This window comes from Protopterus annectens, chromosome 5.part0 (genome assembly GCF_019279795.1).
Source record: "Protopterus annectens isolate FY-2018-M chromosome 5.part0, PAN1.0, whole genome shotgun sequence".
NCBI lineage: Eukaryota > Metazoa > Chordata > Ceratodontiformes > Protopteridae > Protopterus > Protopterus annectens.
Genome location: NC_056735.1, coordinates 1,633,179,727 through 1,633,196,078, shown reverse-complemented (window position 1 = coordinate 1,633,196,078; position 16,352 = coordinate 1,633,179,727).

Below are 16,352 nucleotides of genomic sequence, written 5' to 3'. Positions count from 1 at the left end.
ATTCAGCTGGATCTGCTCAGCAGCAGGCACAGAAAGCTGGTATGGATGGAGTATTTCTGGTTAGCAGTAAAACAAAAAAAAGCAGCTAACAAGTAGTAATCTTAAAAAATGAGGCATAAAATGTATCATAGTACATCTAGTGACCCTCAAAGCTTTTGGAATCCCTGTGACTCTAGACTATAGACACATATATATATATATATACACACACACATGCATGCTATATGTGTATTTTTGGCACAAATTTAATAGAGGTGCCCCCACCTCAACTACTGCCCCAGGCCCTGCCTACTCTAAAACTAGCCATGCTCAAAGGTGTGCACAGAAAGTCATTATAATTTGCGTGAGAGATGTTTTTTTTCACTTTCCTTGTTATCAGACATTAGATATGTATACAAGTGGCTATAATTTGGATGTAGGACTAAGGAGGCATTCTATGTGCATATATGTCTAACAGCAACAAACTGAAATATGTTAGTGGCGCTATTTGTTCTTTCACTGTCTTCCTGGTCTAATATTAGAGGGGTTCACAGAAGATTGCTGACTTTTGAGGAACGGGATAGTCAGATATGTTGTGATGAGTTATCTTATGTGTAACAGAAACAACTTGAAATGACTGTGGTTATTTCTTCTTTCACTTTCATTCAAATTAAAGACCAAAAGGGTACACACAGGTTGACAATCTGTTTTTTTTTTTTTTTTTTTTTTTAAGAAATAGAGAGTTAGGCAGTATTCCCAGATAATGAATTATGTATCATTACAAGTATTTGTCTTCTCAGCTTATTGGAACTATTATTTTGTGAGCTTTGAACATTAAGCCTTCGATAAAACTTATTTCTACATTAAAAGAAAAAAAAAATTAGATAGAATTTCTTTCCTTACTCGTGATTTTTGTTCAGGCTGTCATCAGATCAAACGGTTGGGGGAAAAGCTCTAATATGCACCTTAGAGCATCTAGAATCATGTGGCTTTGGCCCCCAGACCCTGAATAATTCAGTTATTTCCTCCACAGTTATTGCAGTGCAAGATAGGCCAATTTGGAAAGATGGAGAGAAATGCTTAAGAGTAAACAGAGTTTGAAAAGGAATTTCTTTCCTTACACATGATTTTTCTTCAAGCCTTCACTGGATCAAAAAGATGGGAGAAAAAGCTCAAAACTGCAACTGCAGAGTATCTAGTATCCAATGTTTTTGGGGGTGGGACACCTATGTTTAATTCATTTATTTACTACCCAGTTATTACAGTGCATTTTTGGCCAATTAGGGTATATTGAAAGGATGTCAGGGAAGCAACTGAAGACTAAGATAAAGTAGGGAAAAAAAAACAAGAAGTAATCTGTCTGAATGGTATTTGGAGGCCATGATGAGGAGGGGAAATTGGGGGACCTTACAAGGCACAGTCATGAAGTCCTTTGGCTAGAGCTTCATTTCATATAAGACCAGTTGTGCCTATAGATAATTTAAATTCCACAGGCTTGCCTTTAATCATCATCTTTTTATCCAATAATTCTGTTTGTTATTGCTAGTAGTAACAACTTTCACATTTTCAGTTCTATCAGTTCTGTAATTTCCATTAGTACTAGCAAAGTTTAAGATTTGTACAATGTTCACTGTAAGCATTACTATAGTGTCAGTAATCATTTACTGGTTTGTTTTATTTCACTTATTAACAGACATGCAGAATGAATATGAATTCTACAAAGCCTGCAAGCTCTTTTAAATGCTTTTCAGGGAGCTTTTCACATATGAAGCCTCAGGGATTACACAGGGCATCTGCCTGCTTGTTTGTTACTGTGTGCCATCATGCCTGCCATGGAATGGAAAGCATCTTTAGATTTATTTTTATTGTTTGAAGCAATTTTAAATATTGCTTTAGTCTGTGACTCACTCACAGCATTACTTGTGCATACTTCTAGCTCCTTGGTTATATGTTCAAACTGAATATTTATGCCATTTTTATTGATGTATCTGTTTCTGTAACAGTCTGTCTATGATCCCATACACAGTTCTATCTCTGACTAAATTTTACTTAAGTCACCAAAGACACTGTGCTCGCTCCACTCTGTGTTTATGAACAGATTTCATGCTCATTCTGATACTTTGATTTCTAGTAAAGAACAAATGCCTTACAGATCGTGAAGTCTTCTTTGGCTCACAGTATGCTTTAAATGCATGTTTTTAAATGACTATATATTTTTTTCTCCTCTGACAGGCTGGAAGTGTTAAAAACTTTGACTTCTTCCTCCCCGTGACATGAGTTAACACTGCATACCAAATATGTTCTGGTCTACCTGTAAGTCCACTTGCAGCGAAACAAAGCTAAAAAAATTTAGAGCTTCTGGTTTTCAGAGGATTTCATGCATGTTTAAAGCTGTTGGTGGTTGTATGTATGTTCTCTTAAGCCTGAAAATAATACTATAGCAAACACTTTGGTAGTCTAAAGCCATGAAAGTGATTTTTTTTAAGTGTCAGTGTGTATTTTAACTTTAGTTAATGAAAATACACTTATTTTAGTTAAACATCCATAAGTCTAAAAATAAACTGTTTAGCCATCTTGCCAGATTGTAAAGCTTTTATACTATTCTGAATGAGCTCACTCATTACTTCAGAACAGACTTGAAATATGCAGCCTCTAGTACTAAACAAGTGACAATGTAACAGAACATTACTCTGACACCATATCACATCTATAATGCAAAACAGGTGTGACGGTGCACCCCTCTTTATCCTGGGCTGGCGATCAAGGAGCCCTAATCCTCACCACCGACACTGGTAAGAGGCAGTCAATAAGAACAGGAATAAGATTTACACAGTATTGTATTTCAAATGCAGCTGTCTGCATTCAACACAGTTTCCCCCAACAGCACACAGGGAACATGCTCCACTGGGACTGGACTCTCTGACTCTCCAAATCCCAAATAAGACCTACCTTGCAGCACTGTGTCCCATTTCCAAGTATCTGGCACACACACTTGACTATCTGATTTTTCACACAAACACACACACACACACACACACACACACACACACACACACACACACACACACACACACACACACACACACACACACACACACACACACTCACACACACCTGGGAAAGGCTGACACAGATTCACCAGCTATATCCCCTCTCTGCCACCAGCCAAATAGTCTAAGGCTTTTACAAGAGGTAACCAATTATACTGTGTCAAATTAATACAGATATAAATGGTGGGTTGTGACCAAAGCAGTAAAGCTTCTCTGAGTGGCGACAGTGACACTGAAATAAGCACAGGTACTCTCAAGATATTAAAAATATTTACTAAAACACCACCCACAATAAAAAGATATAAAACATTTAATAAGGGATAACAAAAATAAAAAACAGGAAAATACTTGATATTTAGTTACAATAAACATCAGAGTTTTCAGTCACAGGAAATATAAAAATAATACAGTTGGATAGAATCTCACATGCAGAAGAAAGAAGTAATACTAAACTAATCTCACTGTACTTTTCCTAACTGAACTAAAGAGAAATTGTCCCTAGTTAACTCACTTAATATTGCAAGGCAAGATGCACTGCTGAGATGCTCACTTCCACAAGGCAAGATGAGATACTCCACACACTGAACTGTACAACCAACTACTAAACTACTATTACTGAACTGTGATAACTGACATAGATCTTTTATATCAGATTCCAAAGAAAAACAAAAACAAACTACTGCTGTCAGAGTTCCGTCCTTCAGCTGATTATGGAATGACATCACATCTAGTCACCTGACTCTGGCACAGTTCACATTCAGAGCTCTGTTAAGATTTGGTTGCTGCATGTTTAACATAAGCAACTTTTACAAATACATTTTTATTACAAGCATCTGTACAAATTAATGTAACAGTTAAATGACGCAATACTATTTACAAAATTTTACCCAGCCATACTGGCATATGCTACAAATGCACTGTTTTCCTTCTCCTGGTACAGCTGGCAATATCTCACAATGGCACATCTCTCCCCCCTTTGAAGACTCAAGCTAATTATTCAAGTGACCCTAGAAAAACATTGCTTGAGAAAAATGGGCTTGTGGGGAACACATCAACCTATACCCTGTCTTGAGAATCCATCTGCGTTGGCATTTCTGGACTGGTTAATACAGGGGGGTCCTCCCAAAGCCCCTTTAAGCTTTTGGAATGCCTGCTCACAGGATGGGGTCCACACAGCCTTATCTGGCCTGTTTTTCCTTGTCAGGTCTGTGAGGGGAGCAGCTATTGTACCATAATTGGGAACACACTTTATATAGTACCTTGCTGTCCCCAAGAATGTTCTCACTTCCTTTTTGGTAACAGGGATAGGACACCTGAATAGCTTCCACCTTACCAAGTTCTGGTCTGATCTTACCACTCCCCACTCTATGTCTCAGGTAAAAGACCTCTGCCATACCCACCTGACGCTTACTAGACTTAATGGTCAACCCTACCCTTTGCAGTTTGCCCAGGATCTCCTGACATGCTGAGGCTTCATTATGTTAACAAAGTACAATTTGTTCCCCTGGCTCCTGTCTATCAGGTTTACCATGTAATTGACATTACTGACTTTCCTTACCACTTCAAAGAGTTCCTCTCAAGGTGCCTGCAGCTTATTGTGTCTGAGAGGAATGAGCACCATAACCTGCTCTCCAGCAGCATACTCTTGGGCTTGAGCAGTCCTGTCATACCAGAACTTTTTTTTACTGTTGGGCTTCTGCTAGATTGTCTTGGGCCAAGTCCATGAGCTCCCTTAACCTTGTCCTGGGATTTAGGACATATGCCACAACTGATTCGTTGTGGGATTCACACTCACCCACTCATTCATCACAAATCAAGTCTAAAGCCGGCCTCACCCTATGCCCATACAGTAATTCAAAGGATGAAACACCTGTGGATTCCTGGGGTACCTTTCTGTAAGCAAACAGTTGATGGGGAAAATATTTGTCTCACTCACTCTTAAACTGATCTGCAAATGGCCATAGCATGATCTTTAGTGTAGAGTTTAACCTCTCCACAAGACCATTAGTCTGGGGTTGGTAGGGGATGGTCTTTAGGTGCTTCACCCCACAACCCTTCCACAGACAAGCCAGTAGGTCTGACATAAAATTGCCACCTCTCTCAGTCAATATTTCTCTTGGGAAACATACCCTGCTGAAAATCTTCAACAAAGCATTTGCCACCTTTTTTGTCTCAATGGAGGACAGAGCCACCACCTCAGGGTATCTGGAAGCATAATCTACTACCACCAAGATATACTTTTTCTGTATGGAACTTGGGGTACTCAGAGGGACCACAATATCCATAGCTACCCTCTGAAATGGCTCCTCAGTCACAGGCAAAGGCATCCATGCAGCTTTGACCTTGTCTCCTGGCTTGATTACTTTTTGGCACTGCTCACAGGTCCTGCAGTACCATGTTACACCCTTTGCAATCCAAGGCCTATAAAAGTTCTGCATAATATGATTCTAGGTATGCTTTATACCCATATCACCTGCAAAAGGGATATCATGTGCTATGGCTAGAAGTACCAGAAGGTAGGCTCTAGACACTACCAACTGCTGTATTACTTCACCCTCTAGCCCTCTTCAGCGGTCCACTCTCTGTACAGTAACACTTTGTTCCATTATACAGACTTCCCCTTTTTTTTGAGAATCAAGTGCCTCCTAGCTACCTCCCTCAAGCCTCTTAGTGTCAGATCTGCGAGCTGAGCCTGTCTCAGCTCTACTTTTGTGACCCTTCCTAGCTCCCTTTCCTTTGAACATTCTGTGTGTAAACAGGGAAATACTCAAGATTTTAAAGCTTATTTACATTTCACAACTAGACATGCTGGCATACAATGCAACTTGACTTGAGAATATGCACAAATCTCCTGCCAGACATGCTAACACAGATGACAATGTTTTCAGTTTCTTCACAATTATCATTCATTACATTTCATAAATTGCCCAATTCCTGACATCCCTTAAATATAAATCCAGCTCTTGACCATTATTGTTTTCACAAATTCCACTTATACCTTTGTAATTTGCTCCCTCCTTTTTCTAAAGATCCCACCTCCAGTTCTTTTATCTCCTTAGTAATATTCAGTACTTCCGTTATAGTTGCCTTAGATTTTTATTTCTATTTTATAGTAATTGTTTTTTTTTTTTTTTTTGCAGCCAGTTACATTAAACTTAGAATGGCCTTACTATGTTTAGACAGTTTAGATCTAGTGTTCTAGCTCAAAAGAATAATTTATTTAGTTACAACCATTTGCTCCTCCAACATTTCTGGCAAAGTACTCTGTCATGAGTTTGTAAAATGTGTCAACTCATAACACTACCAAAAACATGCTACCAATTACTTCTATCTTTCCCTTCATACTTCCATTTGTTTCTGTGAAGTCCCCACTCTAGGCCAGTAATCAAGGAGCCTGAATCCTCATTACTGACACTGGAGAAGGATATTCACTTGGAATACAAATATATAAACTCAGTATTTCCAGATGCAGACCTCTCTGCATCAAACACAATCTCCCTTAAGAGCACACAGGGAACATACTCAGCCCGGGGTCTGGCTTTCTCTATCTGTGTCCCTCCAGGTCCCCAGTAAGACTCCTCACTGCCACAGCTGTAGAGTTAGGTCCTCAGCCAAGTCTCCAAGGCAAGTTCTCCAGCACCCTCTCTGTGAAACTAGTGCTTTGTGTCCCTGCTCCAAGTAGCTGACATACACACTCTTTGAGATTTAATTTTCACACACAAATACCTGGGAAAGGCTGGCACAGATTACCCAATCTACCAACTTTGCCCAGACTATAAGATAAATTCACTGCCACCAGTCAGTTACTATAAGGTTCTTAAAAGGGTATCCAATTATTCTGAGTGAAGTTAATATTAATACAAATGGTAATGATGACCAAACAGCAAGATTTTCAGAAGTGGCCAGAGTTATCACCAAATAAATATATGCAAATAATCTCAGAACTTAAATATTTTTCTAAAAGGACCAGCCACAGTGAGAAGTTTAAATATATTTAATAATAAATAATAAAATAACAAGAAAATAGTAAGTAACTATTTACAGTAAACACCAGAATTTCAATCACAGGAAGTATTAAAAATAACACAGCTGAAAAGATTCACACAGTTACAGAAAACAGTACTGAACTATTCTCATTATATTTTCCTGACTAATCTAAGGAGCACTAGTCCCTGATCATTTACTACCACAAGGCAAGATGAATTGGATGAGTGGTCTTCCTCCATTGTCAGGTTCCAAGAGCAGAATACTCCTGAGACTTCAGTCTCCTCTAATATGAAAACATTATTTCTGTGCAGAATGACATCCCATACATTGGTCATCTAACTTCCTAGCTCCCATGCAATCCCTATTGCTAGAAGCTGTCAGGATTTAGCACCTATGTGTTACCATTCACACAAATATAGCTTTTCTCAGATCAGCTGTGCTCCTGGAAATCATGAAATAATTTCAAACCTCTAGCCTTCCAGAGTAGCAATTAGCTTCCCACTAGAGACAATAAAGAAGGCTTACTAATGCTTGGTTTCCCAGACATTTTGTTTCTGGCTGCAACCAGAACTGTAAGATACAATCTTTATGGTCTAATTTAATTTCAACTATTTTTCAAAGTTTACTGAAGCTGGAATATGACTAACCTCTTCTCATCCAATATCCTCTATTACAATATATACATTTAAACAGTTACAACAATGCGTGTACATTTCTTTGCTTTCCATCAGGGCACAATGTTGATACAACAGAAACAACTTTACAAATACATTTTCAGCACAAGCATCTGTACAAATCAGTTTGATATTCAAATAACATATAATTCTTTACTAAATTCCAGATAGCTGTGCTGGCATACAGTGGATATAAAAAGTATACACAGCCCAGTTAAAATGCCAGGTTTTTGTGATATAAAACAATGAGACCACAATAAATCATTTCAAAACTTTTCCCACATTCAATGTGACCTATAACCTATACAATTCAATTGAAAAACAAACAAATTTCCATAGCATTGGATATACCATGGAACACAGTAAAGACAGTCATCAAAAAGTGGAGAAAATATGGGACAACAGTAACGTTGCAAAGAACTGGATGTCCCTCCAAAATTGATGAAAAGACAAGACAAAAACTGATCAGGGAGGCTGCCAAGAGACCTACAGCAACACTGAAGGAGCTGCATGATTTTCTGGCAAGTACTGTTTGTGTACTACATGTGACAACAATCTCTCTTATTCTCCATATGTCTGGCCTATGGGGTAGGGTTGCAAGACGGAAGCCTTTTCTTACACAGAAAAACACCCAGGCCCAGCTAAAATTTGCAAAACAATACAGCAAGTCTCCCAAAAGCACGTGGGAAATGTGTTATGGTCTGATGAAACCAAGGTTTGACTTTTTGGCCACAATTCCAAAAGGTACATTTGGCAAAATTACAAAACATCGCATCACCAAATGAACACCATCCCCATGGCGAAGCATGGTGGCTGTAGTATCATGCTTTGGGTTGATTTTCTTCAGCTGGAACTGGGGCTTTAGTCAAAGTGGAGGGAATTATGAACACTTCCAAATACCAGTTGCTTTTGGCCCAACACCTTCAGGCATCTGCTAGAAAGCTGAAGATGAAGAGGAATTTCACCTTTCAACATGACAATGATCCCAAGTATACATCCAAATCAACAAAAGAATAGCTTCACCAGAAGAAAATTAAAGTTTTGGAATGGCCCAGCCAGAGCCCAGACCTAAATCCAATAGAAAATCTGTGGGGTGACCTGAAGAGGGCTGTGCACAAGAGATTCCCTCGCAATGTGAATGATCTGGAGCCCTTTTGCAAGCAAGAGTGGGCAAATATTGCCAAGTCAAGATGTGCCATGCAGATAGAATCCTACCCAAGAAGACTGAATGCTGTAATTAAATCAAAAGGTGCTTCAACAACGTATTAGTTTAAGGGTGTACACACTTATGCAACCAGCTTATTGTACGTTTTTTATTTTTTATATCTTTTCCCCTAACAAATTTGTTTGTTTTTCAATTGAATTGTACAGGTTATAGGTCACATTAAAGATGGAAAAGTTTTGAAATGATTTATTATGGTCTCATTTTTTTATATCACAAAAACTTGGCATTTTAATAGGGGTGTGTACACTTTTTATATAGATTCATAGGTTCATAGGTTGATACTAGGCTATCTGCCCTAGGGCATTTATAAGCCTAGCCAGAATGTGTTTGGCTTTCGCCACCCTTTTGGATTTAGTAGACTGTGCCTTTGAATAGTAGGTCACAGAAGATAGCCCTTTTACGGTTAGTTTATTGTGCCTCTGTCTAGCAGGGACCCAGAAGAGATCCCAGGGGTAAACTTATGATCTCCCATCCACTCGTCAAGATTTCTCTTGGAGGGGGTCAGTGAGGGGCTCTGTATAACTTGGACTGGGATTTTGTTCCAGAGTGAGGGGAACCTCTGGGATATGAATCTGTCCCTCCAGCATGTCCTATTTATTTCTGTTCTGAGGTTTATAAGTCCCTGGAGCATGTAGCTCTAAGGGATTTGGATTTCCTAAGGTAGAGCATGTCCATTAATTCTGGGTTGGACATGGCTTTATACGTCAGGCACAGATCACCTCTGAGTAGGCGGTAAGCAACTGAGTAGAGCTGGAGTTTCTTTAGCAGAACTGCATAGGGCATCTGTTTGAGTCCCTTGATCCTCTTGGTGAGGTACTTTTGGGGGTCTTTCCAGTTACTGCAGGTGTCGGGTAAGGTACATCCCAAATGGGGCATTGTATTCAATTATGGGCCTGATGAGTGATGAGTAGAGGGGCAGAATGACCTCTCTTGATCTAGATGTGAAACCTTTCGTGATAAGGTGGGCTATATAGAAGGTCTTTCTAACCACTTTGGCAACATGATTGTCAAAGGAGAGATTACCATCTACTTGGGTCCCCAAATCCCTAATTACTTCTTCTGTACTTAATGGATTACCACCTATGTGGTAATTTGTGGGCACTTTGTTTTTCCCAAAGGGGATGACTATGCATTTTTTGGCATTTAGCTTTAGGCCATGGCTCTGGCACCAGTTATCCGTCTCTGTGAGACCCTTTTGGAGGATGCTTGTGTCAGCCAGAGAGTCGATTATGGCACCCAGTTTGCAGTCATCTGCGAATCTGGTCAGCCATAGTCCTCCCGTGTTAGCCTGTACCTCAGAGAAATATATACCGAACAAGAGAGGTCCCAGGACTGAGCCTTGTGGGACGCCACTTGTAACTGGTTTAGAGTCTGACATGGCACCTGCAATTCTGACCATGTGGGTTCTATCCCTGAGCCAGTTTGCAACCCATCTTGTGACATAGGGGTTGATATTTAAGCTTGTGAGCTTATTTATGATGCCCGAGTGGGGTATTGTGTCAAAGGCTTTTGCGAGGTCCAGGTAGGCTGTGTGGACTACCTTCCCTTCGTCTATGGCCCTAGTAACTGTTTCAAAGAAGTCGACCAGGTTCAAGAGGCAAGATCTGCCCTTAACAAAGCCGAATTGGGTATGTTACACAGCCACTGCTCTACTTTTCCTGGCATGGCTGGCAATACCTCCTATTGTCACAGTTTCTACCTGAAAAACAAATCTTTGGATTCTGCTTGAGGTATAAAAATGCCTACACAAACACCTCCAAGCAAAAATCCTAAACCTTTGGGCTTTGTAGTATATTTGAGAGCCGTATGGATGTCCTCCCATTCATTCTTTGTAAATTGCCCATTCAGTCTCACTTCCCAGTTTTTTTCTTATAGTTATCATACAATATTTTATATGCCTTTAGTGTCCCTTAACATCAGCTTCTCTTCCAGACTCAACTAAAAACTCTTCCACAGCTGGTCTTTCACTTAATGCCCCCCTGATCCCCTTTCTTTGCCCATCCTCTGATATTAGTCCTAGGCAGGGAAGGAATCTCTACCCTGCAGTCTAAGTTTCTGCCTGACCTCATATGACCCCATTACCTTCCCATCTCTAGGTATTTGCACCCAATACATTGGTTCCTTTGCTAATTTTCTCCAGTAAATTGTAGCATCCTCTTGCCTACTTTCTACATCCCTGCTTGCAGTCATCCCTATTGGCAACATTTTCTTTCTCCATTCCCATGTTTGCTTAGTTCTTAGAATAAATATTTTCTGCTACATCATGAATGTAATATTATATATGGTTGTTGTTCTCCTTAAGGACCTGTATATAAAAAAACCTCTCTTCTTACTTCTTGAACATCCCCCATTTCATCATCATCTGTTTCTATTTTGATTTATAACCTTCTGCTTATAATAAGTATATGAGCCTTAACTGCCTAGACCTAAAGTACCCCTTCAAATCAGATAATTCTAAACCACTTTGTTATATAGGGAGAATCAACTTATTCCACTTAGCTCTTGGTCTCTTCCCCTCCCAAGTAAATTCCTTCAATTCTTTATTAATTACCATCCACATGTTCTCCTCTGGTTGAAAAATTATGCCTAACCTGTGTATAAAACTAAGGGAACTGAAAACATTTTCTGTGCTTGAATATTACCAACCATATCCATAATCAAGAGATTCTGGTTTCTCAATGTTTGTATTAGCTTGTGTTTATCCCGCATATCTTTAACTGCCATAACAGAATCATTTTTAATCCATACACTTAAATACTTCTTATCATGTCCCCACAAATATGGGTATTGCTGAGACAATTAATGTATGAGTACATAGTTTTCAGCTATAGCCTTTTAAGCAAGTAACAAAGAACAAAAAAAGGATACTCCAGCCTTGTTCCAGTTTCAAACACAGTTTGTTGGAGAGGAATCCTCCCACTTTAATTCTTTCTTCTAACTCTTTTCATATCCTTATAATTAACCCTATTATTCTATCGGGAAATGCAAAGGCTAGCATTGCCCTACTGATAAAATCTTAGAGGACTCTATCAAATGCTTTCTCTGTATCACGACCAGCCAATGTTCTTACTTTCCACTTCCCTCTAGGTCATCATTGTTCTACTAATGTTGTTAAACTTTAGCCTCCCCTCCACAAAATCACACTGATCCATATCTCTCAAATTTGGCAACACCCTTATCATTCTTTTAGTAGAAACATAAATATTTTGTAGTGCATGGAGGGCTGTGATTATGCTAAAAAATGGTTAAATTATGCCCTGGTTCAACTCTAATCTAGCACTAGACCAAATCTTAACAATGTTTAGGGTGCTTAACAATTGAAAACATCACCTATGCACTGTTCTTGAGTCTGCACTAAAACCAGACAGGGCATATCAGAAAACAGCAGCAGCAGAACATAGAATAGCTTCATTTCAACTCCTGTTTCTGCCTGCTATCTGCTACAGTACATTCACTCCTTTGACTCAGGCTGCTTTTCCTACACAGAGAATACGTAAGGATGTCAGCCACTTCCCCACTGCTATACAGCAGATAATTCTCCATGCACTACAAAGAATTATGATCAGGTCTCTGATTATAAAGGATTATAATGTGCTCTTGACTTGAATGCCAAGATTTAACTCAAGAGCTTGAATTTCTTGGCATCTATGTCTTGAACACATAATAATCTAGTTATGGTTGAAGACCTGATCATACTCCTCTATATAATCATAGTTTAATATTGAAATAGATCTATATGAAGCTGGGTTTGAAGGGTCTTTAACCTCTTTGGGTAATATAACCACCACAGATTTCTTCTAAACTGCTGGTACCCCCCCCCCCCTTTTAAAATACTGTTAAACAAAACCCACTTTCTTTCCTTCCAACGTCCAAACTTCCTCATTCAGCATCTGTTCCTGGAGATTTCCCTGAAGATTAACTATACATCATAATTTTATCTCATCTCTTTCTGTCTTTGTTATTAATTGTTGCACCTCATCTTCCCCTAACCTTGACATAATTAAGTTTTCCATAAATATTTCAATGTGTGCCTTTTCTTGGTTTCTACTTTCATCTACTTTATACATATGTTTATAACATTTCTGAAATATCTCAAATACCTCTGCAGGATCTCTGGTAATTTTTCTTGTCATAGACTTCATAAGTTTGGCAACAACCCTCTCTAACGTTTGTTGCCTAAGTTGTTGTGCCAAAAGTTTTTGTGCTCTGAAGCTGTTAATCAAAAGTAGTCACTAACAGCAACCTTTCTGGACTCATGCATATTATCCAAATATTATTTTATTCTCCCTTTAGCACTCTGCATTAGTTTCTCTTCTTGTACTTTGATATTCCCCTTTTTATGCAATATTTTAACCTTTGTCAACCCTTCAAAATAATTTATATTACTACTTTCCCATATATCTTTCTCATTTATTTCTACCCTGTTTAAGCTCCATATTACAAAACACACAAAAATATGTTATAAACTGACACACACCCTTGAAGGAAAAGACATGTAAAAGACTGTATTAAATATATAACATATAAAATCTGTACAAGATCGAATAAATAGATGGTAAAAATATCTCTCATTGTAATATAAAAACATAGATAAAATGGTGTTTAAAAATACATAAATAGTGAATAAATAATTATTTAAAACAGTATTATCTTTCTAGGGCTTTTAATTTTAAAAGAGAGCTGATAGAAATGTGTTCATTTAAGCCTGGCCAACTAGATGCATTAAGACACAGTTGCCAGTAATACAGTCTTTTACATGTCTTTTCCTTTAAGGGAGTATGTCAGTTTAAATAATGTATTAATTGTTTAATGATTTTTTTTACCCAGTTTTTCTTTACTGTATAAATAGATTGCGTGATTAAATATATTATCTGATGAAGTTCTGAAGTGGTCAGGACGAAAGCGCTTATCATTCGTTTTATTCTTTTCAATAAACTCCAGTATTGGTTTTATTGAAGTTGGCCTGAATAGGTGCATTTATTTACTGTGGAGTGGTTCATCCTTCTGTTCCTGCTTGGCATTTTTGTGTTTTGCAACAGTTTTTTTTCTTCTTGTCTTTTTTAAGCTCCTTAGTAATTTTATTCCACCCACTAACTATCCTTTCTGATGAAATTTCTGTCTTCTGTAATTACTCCCAAGTTACATTACCCTACATCTTGACCTTAGTTTTTATTGGTGCATGATCTGAAACAGTTATTGGATATGTATAGAATCTTTCAAGAACATACAGATGCTCCTGTGAGATATAATTTCTATTCAGTATAGCCCATTTATTGTACCTTGGTGAATAATATGTAAATTATTTTCAAGTTCTTACTACTGAATTCACGTCTTCCATAACAAATATTTTTATAACTTTCTTCAGAAATGTACCTTCTTTTGTTATATTTTCTTTTCTAGATCCCCCTGATACACACTTACTACTGTAAACAAGTTCCAGTTCCCTGCTGAAAGCTGTTTTTTTTTCTTCTAAAATGTTTTTAAGTTCCATTATAGCAGTTTTTGGTGGAATATAAATATATATTATTCATTTTTGTCCTGCCAGTAGCCGCTTACTACCTCAGATAGTCTTTTTCCCCTCTTCTATCACTATATGAGTCCTTCTTGCAATCAGTATTATTACTCCCACTTTCCTTTGTTCTTGATATTCTACTGAATATCCATCCTAAAATCCTTTATTTGTCAAATTCATGTGCTCATGTTTATCCAAACATGTATCCACAGCATTGTTATATGCACCATACATTCCCTAATATGACGCAGTAAAGATTGCTTTTTGTCTATACCTGAAAAGTCATTTACAATCCATGATAAAATAGACAGAATAGTCATTGATAGAAAGCTATTATTCACATCTATTATATATGTCAGATCTTTGAAATATATATTTCCAACTTTTGACTTATATGCATACAACGACATGCATCTGGAGCCTTTCTCCCCAGGCCTCCTCTGAAAACTGGCTTCATTCCAAGTCGGACTTTCCCAGTCAACAAAATGTTAAATAAATAAAATTAATTCATATTTGACAGGATAATCTCTTTATACAGTTGCTTTTTCTCATCTAAATTTGAACCTATGTCACATTTTTTAGGACTTTGTTAAATGTACATTTTCAGAACTCTCTTCCCCCTTAACTTGGAACAAACACATACAACTATGCACATTTTCAACAAATGAAGTTTATCTCTCCAGATAAAAGCAGTTGTCCCAAATCATCAACTGTACCCACGGGTATTAACTAAACTATGTTAAGGTTACCCATGCTAAAGTACATGTTACAGCCTGTGTTTTGCTTACACTGATTACTATCTGTTCTTTTATTATCACTATACCCCTCCCAGATATCAAAACAGCTTCCATGATCTAAGTAAACATTAACTTTTAATCCTAAGAAAAAGTGGACTGACCATCTTTAATCAAATAAACTAAACTGTTCACAGTTATATTAAATGCATTAAAGTACTAAGGCTACTGAGGAGGCAGCTACTTACATAACTTATTCACCTTCCACAGCTTCAAACTCAGCAAGGAGTGGTCAGAGCTCTCAAGGTTAATTGCTTACATTTGCAGACAGCTCTTTTTCAAGAAAAAGCAAAAGTAAGCTTGCAGATTTGTCTCCCACTGCCAGCATCCACTAGTGGAAAAACTAGCTAACACAGACTTTGCAAATGCAAGAAATGTACTATTTCCCATGCCTTTCTTCATTTTGTCACATTTGTCAAGCCTATTTGTTTAAAAAATCTTATCCAGACCTAGGACATTACTCTATCCATTCATCTCTGTAGAATCAGGAGAATTATTATCTAAAATCTACATATAATATGATCAACACACTTTTGACAACCCATCTCCACACTAGCAGCCCAAGATCATAAAAGTATATTAACTTTAACTGGCTTTTCTCCAGCCTTTCATATCTTTTTACAGTGTAACGCTTGTTTGTCTTACAACTAAGAAAAATGCTTGCTTTAATGTCTTTAACATATACAGTAGTCACTGATAAGACTCCTCCATCTCACATTTAAAATATCCCAACTGTACACTATACAAAATTCCTTTACAATATAACTATTTACATTATGACTTTTTATACAAATAATAAGAACAAAAACTGTTTTACTTACAGTTACTTCTTCATTCCCTTTGGTGTTCTTCTAAACGTCAGTGATATAAAGTGGATGTACACTTTACACGTCACCCAACAATTTAACACAGTTAACAAAATTCCAGTCTTTCTCAACTACATTTTCCTGCAAAGCCATATTTCACATTAATTCCTATATCCACTGGGACTGATGCTTTATAGCCTCCCATTTATTCACTAATTTCAAGGTTGATGGTCTTATTCCTGATCAACTCCAAACACCAGTCTCTGGTTTTGTTAACGTCCAAAGTACTCCCAATTTTTATAGTCAGTTCCTATGCTTGTTTTCT